The sequence below is a fragment of the Aegilops tauschii genome, chromosome 2, assembly GCF_002575655.3.
Source record: "Aegilops tauschii subsp. strangulata cultivar AL8/78 chromosome 2, Aet v6.0, whole genome shotgun sequence".
NCBI classification, from domain to species: domain Eukaryota; kingdom Viridiplantae; phylum Streptophyta; class Magnoliopsida; order Poales; family Poaceae; genus Aegilops; species Aegilops tauschii.
In genome coordinates this window covers 602415816-602428287 of record NC_053036.3, presented here as the reverse complement: position 1 = coordinate 602428287, position 12472 = coordinate 602415816, and the positions used below count along the sequence as shown (strand labels likewise).

The 12472-nt window shown below is 44.3% G+C and overlaps 1 non-coding gene across 1 annotated transcript; it reads right to left on the bottom strand.

Annotated features, from left to right (window-relative positions):
- Positions 1-396: 396 nt before the first annotated feature.
- On the bottom strand, positions 397-535 carry LOC120975124 (small nucleolar RNA Z247). The gene has a single exon (XR_005770962.1). It is a non-coding gene; the product is annotated as a small nucleolar RNA Z247 (small nucleolar RNA).
- Between the last annotated feature and the right edge of the window lie 11937 nt (positions 536-12472).

Sequence of the window (12472 nt, the reverse complement as noted above, 5' to 3'; positions counted from 1 at the left end):
CATGGTCCGTAGCTCCGGAATCAGCGTACCAGACCGTGTCACCATCAGCTCCGCCGTGCTCCCGCATGGCTGCAGCAGCATGCTTTGTATCAGGCACGAAGTCCTCATCATACCGGTGCCAGCAGTCAATGACTTCATGGCCCGGTTTCTTGCACAGCTGACATCTGGGCCGACGATTGTTTTTGTTGTAGCCGCCGTTGTAGCCGTTGTTGCCGCGGTCACCACCATTGTTGCCGCGGTCACCAGGGCGAGCCTGGCCCTGGTTACCACTGCGCCCGCCGCCGCTGCTGTTTCCACGTCCGCGCCACTGCTGTCCACGCCCACGACCACGTCCGCGGGAAGCGACGTTGACGGAGGACTGGCGCAGATTTCCTCCTTGAAGCATGCTGAGGCGGGCGTCAAAGCTCAGAAGCTGACTATACAGCTCCTGAACCGTAACAGGTTCGACCCACGCAGCCAAAGCCGAGATCACAGGGTTGTAGTCGATGTCGAGGCCGGCTATGACGTGGGAGATGATCTAGGCGTCTTCGAGCGGTGCACCAGCGCAGGCAACTTCATCTGTAAGGGTTTTAATTTTCCCAAGATATTCTGCCATGGTTAGATTACCTTTCTGCAGATTGGCGAGCGCCATCCTCGTGTTGATCTTCTGGGCTTGTGTTTGCGCAGCAAACATGGCATGTATGGAGTTCCATACCTCGGCCGGCGTCTGGAGCATCGCAACTTGGGCAAGGACCTCTCGAGACAGAGACCCCATGAGGTACCCTTGTACCTGTTGCTGCTGCGCAAACCAGATCGATCTGGCGTAGTTGAAGACCTGCTCTTCCGTCCCATTGTTGTTGATGGTGATGGTGGCAGGGGGCGCCGGACTTGTGGCGTTGAGGAAGTGCTCCATCTGTGCTCCTTTGATCTGAGGTAGCACGACAGCCTTCCAGAGGAGAAAGTTCGTCCTCGTAAGCTTCTCTGATGGAGGCGGACCGAGAGAGGGCGAGCTGCTGGAGGTGGAAGATGAGGCAAAAGTGGAAGGTGTGGATAAAGTGGACAGGGCGCTCATGGTGGATGCGGGCATGGTGGCAGCAGCGGTGGACGGTGTGGTGCCTGACATGGTTACCTCTCTTCTCGATCTCGGTTCCTCTCTTTTTTCGATCAACTAGATGGATTTCTTCTCGAGGGCTAGACGTACGAGAGGAAGGGCTCTGATGACCATATGAGGAAGCGTAGAACCCTTTGTCTCGGGCCGCAATGTATATATATGGCCAAAGCCTTGATGTACAAGTTTGAGAGAGATCGATCGATCATGATCCTCTCGAGAGGTTACAAAAGATACGGGAGAGAAGAAGAGATAGACATGGATACAAGTTAAACCACTTTCCTATCCCTATACAATTTATATTCTAACACCCCCGTCAAGTTGTCGCCACCCCGTGTTGCTCCGACCGCCGCCACCGTTGCTTGACATCGGCAAGCACGCCGACAAGCTTCTCCAACAAGCTGCACGCAACTACCACTAGAATGCTCTCTGCAACATGTCTGATGTTGTAAAAAGTTTTCTGTAGCATAAGCTCTGTTGCAAAAATTACGGTAGAAAACAGTCAACAACGTTTTCTGCAACACATCCTCTATTGTAAATATTTTCTGCAATATTACCTTTGTTGCAAAGTTTTCTGTAACACAAGCTCTGTTGCAAAAATTATGATAGAAAATGGTAAACAACGTTCTCTGCAAGACATCCTTTGTTGTAAAATATTTTCTGCAACATCCCTTTGGGGAGGAGCGCCAAACCTTATTTGGCACCATAAGCGCCACTTCTAGGTGTCTTCGCTAACTGGCATACACTCCTACGTAATGGGCTGACCCATCTTTGTATCGCGCTCCGTAGCATAATCCACACAATTTTGGTTTTGTGAACCTTCTAGAAGCTTTCAAACAAGTTTTTGCCGGTTTTTGCTCGGGCTTTCTTCCTTTTTCTTGTTTATTTTTTATTTTTTAAAGCAGTGAACCTTTTTTTGAATTCAAGATTTTTTAATCAAAACTAGGAGCTTTAAACTCTTTTTTTTTCCAAATTTATAAACATTTTGTTTCAAATACACGATCTTTTTTAAAATTCATAAACAATTCTGAAATCCATGAACATCTTATAAGTTCACAAACATTGTTTACTTTGTGAAATTTTGAAATCCACGAATGTATTCAAATTCATGAACATTTTTTACAAATTTGTGAACATTTTTAAATTTTGTGGGAACGAGCCGCGCAGGGTGGGGGTTGCCAGGACTATATCTCACTTGTACCGAGACGTATGCTCGGCTCGCTGAAGGTTTTTTCTGCTTGCTAAAGTATAGGGCCGGCCGTTGCCCAACCAAAGTGAACATGTTGCGCTCGATCCGTTCACTTTGGTTTTTCTCTGTTTCATTTTTTCCTTTTTCTTTCGTTTTCTCTATTTCTTCAATGGTTTTCTTCGGCTTTCTTATTTTACATCTCTAGTTTTATTGTTTTCACCGGTTTTTGCTTGGTTTTTTTCTTTTCTATATTTTTATTTTGTTTTTTTTTCTTTTCCATTTTCTTCATCGGTTTTCTACAGGTTTCTCATCTTGTTATAAATTTGACTTTATTTTTGTTTTTCACTTGTTATCTTTCGTTCTTTGTTATACTTTGGTTTTCTTTATTTCTTTATTTTGTTTTCTTTGCCTTCTTTTTTGTCGATTTTCATCAAATAAAATTTGTTAAGCACATGTTAACTTTTTTTCAGAACACATTCAATATTTTTTGTGTACAGCATAAACATTTATTATATACACATTAAACATTTTTGAAATCTATGATATATATATTTTTATGTCTACTTTTTTCCATACACATTGAACGTATTTGGTATATATAATACATTTTTCTAATATATGTTAAACATTTTTCAAAATAATATTAAATTTTAATACATGGTCAACATTTTTTCATACACATTGTTTTACTATTTTTTAAATGCTCGATTAATATTTTTGAAATACACGATTAACATTTTTCAATAAATGGTTAACATTTTTTTTACATATTTAGCATTTTCAAATACAAGATTAATACATTTTTTTTACTGAATTTTCAACATTTTTCTATACACATTTAACATTTTCAAATACTTGACTAACATATTTTGAATGCGTGGTCAACATGTTTTGAATACATATTGAAAAGCTGAAAATACATGGCAAAATATAATTTGAAAGGTGATCGAGACGGGTATGGGTTACCAGCGGGTATTACCCACACCCCACCGGGTACGGGCATGGGAAAGATATGAAACCGGGGGTGCGGGTACGGGTTTGGGCAAAAAAATTGGGACGGGTGCAGGTTTGGGCAAGCATTACCCGCACCCGAACCCTGCAGGTGCCATGTTGACCTAGGACTACTTTTATTACTTTTGTGAAACAATTGTTGTTGATTGTTGAACTTTTTCTTTTTCTTTTCAGAAACATAGTACAGGCGCAGTCGCTCACAAACACGTACATACATTCATCACTATGAAGGTACGAACACACGCCCTATCTCAGTTGTGTTCTAGATTAATGAAGACATCACAGACACCTCGCTCGCTCGATGGAAACATCATCTCCCATTGAAATAACCTAAAGTCTGACTCCTGTAGCTGCGCTCGTTCGCTGGCGCGAGCGCACGCACTCCAGTCGTCCGATGCAGCGTGGCGATCTCCCCGCGCGCGATCCGTCCCGACTAGGTGCCGTTACGGGATTGCGCGAGGCGTGCGGCGCGTGGTAGGCCTGGCACCTTTATTCCAGGCGAAAACTGCCGGCATCCCCCGCTCGTCTTGTTCGAAACCGCCCGCCCGCACCCGCAGATTTCATTCGAATTCCTCTCCCTCCCCCTTCCTCTCCTCTAGCAACGGCGCGACGAGGCGGGGTGCTACGGTGGTGGATCCGGCGCGGAGTCGGCGGTGCGGGAGGCCGTCCGTGAGCGCCGCGAGTCGCCGGCTGCAGGCGGAGGTAAACCCGACACCTATTCCCTCCTATTTCTCGCTTTGCTCCCCTGTTGCGCTCCATGGAGTTAGGGTTTCGGTGAGGGGGCGGGCACGAGGTTGTCCATGGCGTGCTCGGGCTCCGCGTCGTCAATGATTGGAAGGGCGTGGCGTTGCTATGGCGGGGGGAGGGGGTGCGGGTGGGTTTGTGCTGGGGGTAACCGGGATTGAGTCGGTGTAAGGGGATACACGCGACCGAATCCTAGTGACTGGGGCATAGGATTCGTTATTTTATGTTGCTTGCTTCTCAGGACGCAGTTGCTCATAATTTGGATGGTAGTTGCTTAGATTTTTTCCTGTAATTTGCGAGATGGAGGGGCAGGGTAAGGGGATGCATCTGACTGGGGGCAGTTGCTCATAACTTTGATGGCAGTTGCTCATAAATTTGATGCTAGTTGCTTAGTTTTTGCTGCAAATTTTGCGAGGGGAGGGTCAGGGGATGCATCTGACTTGGGAGTTGTTCATAAATTTGATGCTAGTTGCTTAGATTTTTCCTGCAAATTTGCGAGGGGAGGGTCAGGGGATGCATCTGACTTGGGCAGTTCATGGAGGGGTGATCGACAGTTGCACTAATTAGGGGCAGTAGTCGCCTTGTGTTCAACATTAAAGTAGCACACTGTTTTTTTGGGAAATGGTTTTTGTGATTGGTTGATTTTAGTTATTGCCTAGATTTGCAGCACCAAGTTGTTATCCTTTTTGTAGTGTTCTTTAAATTTACTGTATGAAACATGACGTTGCATATATCCACCATCGAGTTGCGGTCTTTTTTATTGCAACTATGAATAGGAGATGAGATATCTCTCATGAATAAGCGGCAAAACCTGAGTGTTTTTGATCTTTTAGCTAATGTGATGAAGATGAATATGTGACTTTTTTTGTGATGAGTAGTTTTTTATGTGCTTGTTTTATGTCATTTATTTTTTAGTTGCCATAAAATAATGAGTAGTTGCATAGTTTTCAATACCAAATTGCCTTTGCAAGCACTAGCAATTCGGTAGTTGAGTTATCTCTGGGTAGGAATAAATGGAGTTTTGTTCATCTCCAAATGACAGTGATGTTAGCTCCAAAATGCAAGTAGTATCATTGAGCAGTTGAGTTATAGGGCTTTTTATCTTTTTTCATTAACATGGTTTTTTTTGTTGTGTTTTCTTGTACAGAATGGCTCCGAAAAGCAAAAGGCCTGCGGGAAGAACTGATGGTGAAAATGAGGGAGTAGAAGTGGCAGCTCAATCAGCAAGGAGTAATGTTGGACGCAAGCGCGGGCGGGAGAATCAGGATCCTGTACGTGGTGGTCACGCAGGGAAACGGGCCACCAATTCTGCCGGGGGTGGTCGGGCGGGGAAACGGGGCACCGATTCCGCCCCTCGTGATGAAGGAGGGAGAAATCCGAAACGTGCGAAGAAAGTTGCGGACGAGGTATTTTTTTTATGAAAAACTTGAAAGAAGGGAGGCATCCTTGAAATATGTGATGCTTAAGTCAGCATGGCATTTTCTTTTCTATATGCAGTCCTATCATTTGATAAGCAGCAGAATAGCAGTGTAGCAGTTGCCTAGTTTAGTACTAGCAGTTGCAGTTCAATATAGATCTAGTTGCTCAGTTTTTTTTTAGCAAACACAGCTTTGCTTTTTTTAATTATGGTGTGGTTTGCTTAGTTTAGTACAGTGAGTTGCTCAGCTTAATATAGTGGGTTGCTCAATTTAATTTGTATGCAGATTGGTAGCAGTGGGCCACCACCGAGGAACAGGGCATCACCTTCTAGACTTTTTGTCCTAAACAGTGGCCTCGATGATACACAAAAGGATGCCATTGGTGATATAAGCTTTGGGGGTGTGCTTGATATCGGGACAAGAACAATGAAAGGAGATCTTGTGAAGTTTGTGATGAAGTGTTATGATCCAGAGTTGTCGCAGCTTGTTATCCCAGATAGGGGGAAGATCCCAGTTGATGCAGCAAGCGTAGAAAGAATATGGGGTTTGCCAAGGGGGCAGAGGAAGGTTGCGTATGAAGTGGAGCCAGACGTAGTTAGGTTGTGCAATGAGAAGTTTGACATCCCGACAGGGCCTGCGCCATCAGTGATCGAGTGGTGCAAAAATGATAAATGATATGGGAGTTGTTGTGGATGACAAGTTCTTAAGTGCCTGGCTGGTTGTTGTTTATAGCTGTTTTCTTGCACCGACGACTAGCTTGAAGGTGTCACCGCGCGCATACTCAGCTGTGCTGATACGTCTCCAGCGTATCTATAATTTATGAAGTATTCATGCCATCTTTACACTAGTTTTATATGATTTTGGTATGATTTGATTAGAACTAACCCGCACTGACGCTGTTTTCAGCAGAACTACCGTGGTGTTGTTTTTATGCAGAAATAAAAGTTCTCGGAATACGCTGAAAATCAACGGAGATTTTTTCTGGAAAATATGAAAAATACTGGAACAAAAATCTACCGGAGGGGAGTCCCGTGGGCCCCACGAGAGTGGGGGCGCGCCCACCCCCCTGGGCGCGCCCCTGTGCCTCGTGGACTGCCCGTGGGGCCTCCTGACTTGTTCTCAACGCCAACCTCTCCTATAAATACAGAAACCTCCGAAAATTAACCTAGATCGGAAGTTCCGCCGCCGCAAGCCTCTGTAGGCACGAGAAATCAATCTAGGCCCTCTCTGGCACCCTGCCGGAGGGGGCCATCATCACCGGAGGCCATGGAGGAGGATCTCGGAGGGGCCATCATCGCCATGAAGACCAAGGACCAGAGGGAGAACCTCTCCCCATCTAGGGGGGAGGCCATGGAGGAGGAAGCACAAGGGGGAGAACCTCTCCTCCTCTCTCTCGGTGGCGCCGGAGTGCCATCGGGAGGGGAATCATCGCCGCGGTGATCGTCTTCATCAACATCACCATCATCATCTCTTTTACGCTGTCCACTCTCCCGCACCCCGCTGTAATCCCTACTTGAACATGGTGCTTTATGCCACATATTATGATCCAATGATGTGTTGCCATCCTATTATGTTTTGAGTAGATATCCTTTGTCTTTGGGTTGATTGATGATCTAGATTGGTATGAGTTGTATGTTTTATTTTCGTGCTGTCCTATTGTGCCCTCCGTGTTGCGCAAGCGTGAGGGATTCCCGCTATAGGGTGTTGCAATATGTTCATGGTTTGCCTATTGTCTGCGTTGCGTGAGTGACTGAACAGATAGGTGGGTCATGGCATATGTGAATAAAGAGGACTTGATGCTTTAATGAAATGGTTGGGTTTTACCTTAATGATCTTTAGTAGTTGCGGATGCTTGCTAGAGTTACAATCATAAGTGCATATGATCCAAGAAGAGAAAGTATGTTAGCTTATGCCTCTCCCTCATATGAAATTGCAATAGTGATTACCGGTCTTGTTAACAATTGCCTAGGATAATTCCGCACACCGACCCATCATTATTCCACACTCGCTATTTATAATAATTAGTAATATATTCTAACTTTATGATAACAACACCTACTTTTATATTTTATCTCTCCGATACCATGCAAAATTACCCTCTTCATACCCACAACGTAGTTTTATTTCTCGTTTCTAGTTGGAAGCAAACATTCGGTGTACGTAGAGTCGTATCAGTGGCAGATAGGACTTGAGAGAATATTGATCTTACCTTTAGCTCCTTGTGGGTTCGACACTCCATACTTATCACTTCCACCTTTGGAAATTGCTACAATGATTCCTTGCACTTGGGGATTATCAAGCTCTTTTTTGGCGCCGTTGCCGGGGAGCAATAGCGTGGGGTTGATATTCTCGTGTGTGCTTGTTTGCTTTCTCCACTAAGTAGATTTTGTTTTTCCTTTTTGTTTCTGTTTAGTTGTGGGTGAAACATACAAAAAAAATTAAAATAATGAAAATACAAAAAAAATTACTTGCCTCTCATGCCTAAAAAGTTTTTCAAAAAGAGAAGTGATTGGAAAGTTATGCATTGAAGAAGTGAGGGTCGACCTTGAGAACTTATGCTCATGCTCACGGAAACAATGTAGAATTTTTCATGGAAGTTTCTCTGTAAATAATTATCCCCTTGTGTATATCCATTGTATTATAAAAATAATGTGCCAAGATTTGGTTTTAGGATGATTAGATTGCTTGTTTACTATGTGCAGAACAAAAACAGAAACTTTGGCTGTAGCGCGTGCTTTTAAATTTTTTACTGTAAGGTCAAATGGGTATGAAACTTTTTGCACATTACTTCTGTACAAATCGTTCAAATTTTCAAATTTATTTCATAATTTTTGGAGTTATAGAAGTTTACTAAACTTCCAGATTACTACAGACTGTCCTGTTTTTGACAGATTCTGTTTTTCGCGTGTTGTTTGCTTATTTTGATGAATCTATGGCTAATATCGGGGGGTATGAACCATAGAGAAGTTGGAATACAGTAGGTTTAACACCAATATAAATAAAGAATGAGTTCATTACAGTACCTTAAAGTGGTTGTTTTCTTTATTACACTAACGGATCTCACAAAGTTTTTGTTAAAGTTTTGTGTGGATGAAGTGTTCGAAGATCGAGGAGCTATCGATATGAGAAGAATAAAGAGAGGCAAGAGTCCAAGCTTGGGGATTCCAAAGGTAACCCAAGTAAATATTTCAAAGGATACTCAAGCATCTAAGCTTGGGGATGCCCCGGTTGGCATCCCATCTTTCTTCTTCAACAAATATCGGTATACCTCGATTTTTGTTTTGTTCACATGATTTGTGTCCTTTGTGTTTTTATTTTTGTTTAAGAACCATGCTAGTATGAGATATCCCTTCATCGATTTATAGAATGCTTCATGTGCTTCACTTATATCTTTTGAGTATGACCTTATAGAATGCTCTTTGTGCTTCACTTAAATCTTTTGAGTATGGTTTTATAGAATGCTTCGTGTGCTTCACTTATACATTTTGAGTTTGGATATTGGTTAGTCTATATTAATTGTAGAATACTCCATGAACTTCACTTATATCTTTTGGAGTATGAATAAAACTATCATCTAAAGCGGGTTTGGAAGAGTGCCAACTTTAGGAATTAGTGATTCCGCTATGCTGAATGAGAAGAATTTTGCTTATGTGGAGAGTAGTAAAATTTCTATGCTTGTAGGTCATGAAAAGAATGCTTTATGTGATGGTTATATTGTTGAAATCATTCATGATGCTACTGAAAATTATTATAAGGGAGGAATACATGCTTGTAGGAGTTGCAATAATATCAAGTTTCCTCTCTATTTGCTTGAAGTTTTGTAGTTATACTTGTTTTACCTTCCTATGCTAGTTGATTCTTGTTCCCATAAATTGTGTTCTCACAAAATCCCTAGGCATAGGAAGTGGGTTAGATTTAAATATGCTAGTCATATTCTTCATGATGCTCTCTTTATGTGTAACACCCCGGATGTAACTTTCCATATTTGTAACTCCAACTCTTGCCATTTTCGGCTATGTGTTATGATATTCCACTCGTGGTCGGGTTTTGTTTTTCGTTTTGCACTTTGTTCATGTCATGCATCTCATATCATGTCATCATGTGCATCTCATTTGCATACGTGTTCGTCTCATGCATCCGAACATTTTCCCCGTTGTCCGTTTTGCAATCCGGCACTCCCACGCGCACCGGCGCACCCCTCTTGTTTCTTTTCGTGAGCGGGTGTTGAACGTTCTCGGAATGGACCGAGTCTTGTCAAGTGGCCTTGGTATACCACCGGTAGACCACCTGTCAAGTTTCGTTCCATTTGGAGGTCGTTTGATGCTCCAACGGTTAACCGGGTAACCACAAAGTCCTTTTGTGTGTTGCAGTAAAACCCCCCTCCAAACAGCCCAAAACCCACCTAAGTCACTTCCATGCTCTAGGTCGTTCGATCACGATCGTGTGGGCGAAAACCGCACTCCATTTGGAGCCTCCTAGCTCCCTCTACCTATAAATATGTGAGCCTCCCCGAAATTCCGGATCCCCGAAACCCTAGCCCGCTCCTCTGCGCCGCCGGACGTGTCCGCCCGGCGCCGGAAAAAAGCCGCCGCCGCCCCTCGCCCTACCCGCAGCCGCCACATGGCGCCCGTACGCCGCGCGCCGTCGCCGGCCCGCGGGCCCGAGGCGGGCCCGCCGAGCCCGTCGCCCGCGCCCGCGCTCCTCCGCGCCCGAGCGCCTCCGCGGAGCCGCCGTCCCCGCCGTCCTCCGCCCGCGCCTCGCCGCGCCCGCCCGTGCCGCCGTTCGCCGGCGCCTCCCCGCGCGCGAGGTCGGTGCCGTCCTCGCCGGCCATCGGAGCTCCTCCTCCGCGCCGCCTCGCCCGGCTCCTCTCCCTCGCCGTCTCCTTCCTCTCCACGCCGGCCGTCGCCTCTGCTCCGGCGAGCTCGCGCCGCCGCCGCGCCCGATCCAGATCCATTCGGGCTAGGTTGACTTCTCCCCCCCCCCAAATTCTTCCAAGTCCCGAGATAATTGCTATATGTTGCTCACTTCATTGCATCATAACTCTCTGCATATAGCTCCGTTTCGTGCGTGTAATATATCGAAATGTTCGTTACGAGATTCTCTTCATTTTGTTCCATTATGCCATGTTCATTTGAGTCCATCTTGATGCTCAAATCTCTGGTGCAAGAGTACTATATGCTGTTACCTGCTGTTACTTATCAGAACTTGAGGATTTGTTATTTTTGTTGCATTTGATGTGTGCATCTTATGGGCATGAGCTCTACATGTGTTTTGATGTATGCCATGCCATATTTACATAGGTGTATGCCATGTATTTTTGTGATCTCTGTGGTGACTAGCACAAGCATGCAAACTAGGCTCCGTGATGTTTCTGATTTCAGGGACTTAGTAATTTTACTGTGTCTTTGTCTGCTGTTATTTTGTTATCATGTATCCATGTGTCTACAGAGAGATCCATGCTCCTTTTGGTGATGTTCAGTAAAGATGTTTTGTAGATATAGTTGTGCTCTATCCATCCATGCCCCTGTTTGAAATTATGGAGTGCCATAGCAAGACTCAATCTTGCTCTACTTTTGCTATAAAATATTTCTGGCAGATTGTTAACATGATATTCAATTTTGCCAAGGTTGTTGTAGTTGTTTCATACATGATATGTATTTGCTCTTGCCATGGATAGCTTAATAAACATGCCATCTTGCTGTAGGTATGCTTGTTTTGTCATGCATTTCCTTTTGATGAGTGAATCAAGCTCACCAAGATGCCCTCATAATGTCTGTTTCTGCCATGCTCTGTTTTCTGCTAAGTCTGAAACCTGTTAACGAAACTTGCTATGTTCACATGGTTGCCATCATATCTTCTGATCCTTTTTGGCTTATGGTCAGTAAGGGACTTTTATCATATGCATTTAGTAGATTCATGCCATGCCTTGTTCTGCTATGTTAAGTTCCTGTAGCATGTGTTTTGCTTGCTTTGAACATTGCTACCTGATGTTGTTTCTGCCATGTTCAGTAATTCCACCAAGTCTGTGAACCTGATATCTTTTGCACTTTTGCCATGCTTGTTTGAGCCTGTTATGTTGTGATCTAGCCGTAGCTCAGTGTTCCTCTTTTGTCAAGAATCTCCTGTAGATTACTGCCATATGCTTTCTTGCTATGTTGGAGTGCTGTAGCATAGTTACTTGTTGTATTCTAAGTGCTATCATGCTGTTAATCGCAGAATAGTGTCATTCTTGTTTTGCTTGCCATTTGCAAACCGTGCATCCGTTTCCGGTGATCTTTATATCGATTTCGACCGAAATCATCTCATCTTTCCAGTGGCATGCTTGGTTTGCCAAGTTACTGCCTTGTTCATCATTTTTCCTTCAGAGCACGCATATGCATCGCATATCATATCTTGCATATCATTCATGTTTTGCATCATGTTGCTTGTGCATTTCCCGTGATTGATTGCGGTTCCATTGCTTGTGTTCTTGCTGTTGGTAGAGCCGGGAGACGAGTTCGTGAACGAGGAACCTGTTGAGTACGCTTACGAGGATCAAGCTTTCGACAACTCTGAGAATCTTGCAGGCAAGATGACCATACCCTCGAAATCACTTCTATCTTTGCTTTGCTAGTTTTTCGTTCTATTGCCATGCTGCGCTACCTACCACTTGCTATATCATGCCTCCCATATTGCCATGTCAAGCCTCTAACCATCCTTTCCTAGCAAACCGTTGTTTGGCTAAGTTACCGCTTTTGCTCAGCCCTTCTTATAGCTTTGCTAGTTGCAGGTGAAGTTGAAGTTGGTTCCATGTCGGAACATGGATATTTTTGGAATATCACAATATCTCTTATTTAATTAATGCATCTATATATTTGGTAAAGGGTGGAAGGCTCGGCCTTATGCCTGGTGTTCTGTACCACTCTTGCCGCCCTAGTTTCCGTCATACCGGTATTATGTTCCTTGAGTTTGCGTTCCTTACGCGGTTGGGTGATTTATGGGACCCCCTTGACAGTTCGCCTTGAATAAAACTCCTCCAGCAAG